Raw genomic sequence first — 1,950 nt, forward strand, 5'->3', positions numbered from 1 at the left:
ACTTACCGTATTAAAAGTACTTTTTTAATAGCGGAGGACTATTACGGTACTACCTCCTTAATCTTTTAAATTAAGTTTTAATATTAATTATAAAGAAGGTATTAAAAGATAAATTTATTTCTTTATTAAAGCTAATACCGAAATCCGGAGAGTAAAGTACCTAGTCTTTTAAATATTAAATACGGGTCTTTATTACTTTAGATTTATTATTTCCCGATATAGAAAAGCCGCCGTAAATATTTATCTTTAAATATTATAGTACTATCTCTCTATTTACTATAGCGTTAACTATTATATATTAATCGAGTATCTCCGCCGCTTAATTAAAGATAGTAAAGGAGGGTATAATAATTAATTTATCTTCTTTATAGATTTTTCTTTCTACGTTATATTTATCTTTAATTATATTATTAATTTAATCGCTTTAGGTAATAAAATTTATAGATCTTAAGCGACATTCGGATCCTCTTTAGTTAATAAAGGTTATTTTTATAGATTTAAAAAATTTTATTTAAAAGCGGCTAGTAACCTTAACTCTTATTACCTCTTTTTTCCTAGTCGGTACTTAAAAAAGTAATTTAAAGTAATTAAAAATAACTTTCTTTAACTCGCTTACTCCCTTAAAAATAACTTTAATATAAAAGTTATTTAACTCCCTATAAATATCCTTATTTTACTAAAAATTATATATTTTAAAGAGGCGTTTAAAATAAATAATTAAAATAAATTAAATATTAATAAATATAAGTAAATCTATATATTTATTAATCTATTTTTTTACGTCGAAATTATATTAAAATTTAAATTTATAAACGTAAAAAGTAAATTCTATAACCTAATACTTTTTATAAATATTCTTAAAACGCTTTAAATATTTTATAAAATATTTATTTTTAAAATTACTTTTAAAACCAACTTTTTTCGGATTAAAGAATTTACGTTAAGAAAAATATATAAGTATTATAGAATAGGGGGTTAGCCGATTAAACGTAAAGGACCTTTAAAAGTAATAGTAATCGGGGTAAGCTCCTATAAAATAAAGATATTCGGGTTACTAAAATTAATATACGAATTTAAAAAAAGGAGCGGGATATTTAATATACTAAATAAAAGCCGCTATATAGTTCCTAATAATAAAATTTAAGTTAATACGAGGTCTACTTAATATATTAAAAGCATTAAGATTTATAATTAAACTACTTTAATTAAAAAGAGGGCGAAGGGTCCTAATATCTTTATAATAAGTATAGTCCGTAGTTAGGAAAAAGATAAATAACGATAATTCCGGAAATTTAGTTATTAAACTAACCGTTTTTATTATAGAATAAGCCGTAAAAGTTTAATATATTTAATTATTATTAAAAAAGCTAATTAAAGCGATAAGTAAAATATTATTAAATATATCGATAGTTAATAATTATTATTACATTTACGTTAATAGTATAGCTTTTTCCTTATATATATTATTAAAAATAAAAAGATAATTATCTTTTATAACTTTAATAAATAAAAATAAATTATTTTTATTTAAATTAAAAAAAAAGTATTCCTTTTTCTTTACTTTTAAGTCTCCGTTATCCTAAATTAAATTAACCTAGAAACCCCCTCGATTACTTATTACCGCTAAATAATATATTAGGAGGATTCCTCTTAATTAAAAATAAAAGAGAACTTTAATAGTTACTACCGAAATAAAATCCGTTAACGAACTAATTTCGATTAATATTTTTAATTTATTATTAAGTCCTACCCGGACTATATACTTAACTCTTTATATATAAGTAAAAAGCTTGGTATTTAACCTATAATAAAAAATATATATTTAATTAAATAAATATAAATTATTTCTATCGAACCTCGCGGAATTTAATAAAGTTATCGATACTTATTATCGTTCGTAGCTTCGTACTTCCTTTAGTACCTAAGACTTTTAAATTTAGTTTAAACCCT

The sequence above is a fragment of the Podospora pseudopauciseta genome, assembly GCF_035222475.1.
Source record: "Podospora pseudopauciseta strain CBS 411.78 chromosome 7 map unlocalized CBS411.78m_7.2, whole genome shotgun sequence".
NCBI classification, from domain to species: domain Eukaryota; kingdom Fungi; phylum Ascomycota; class Sordariomycetes; order Sordariales; family Podosporaceae; genus Podospora; species Podospora pseudopauciseta.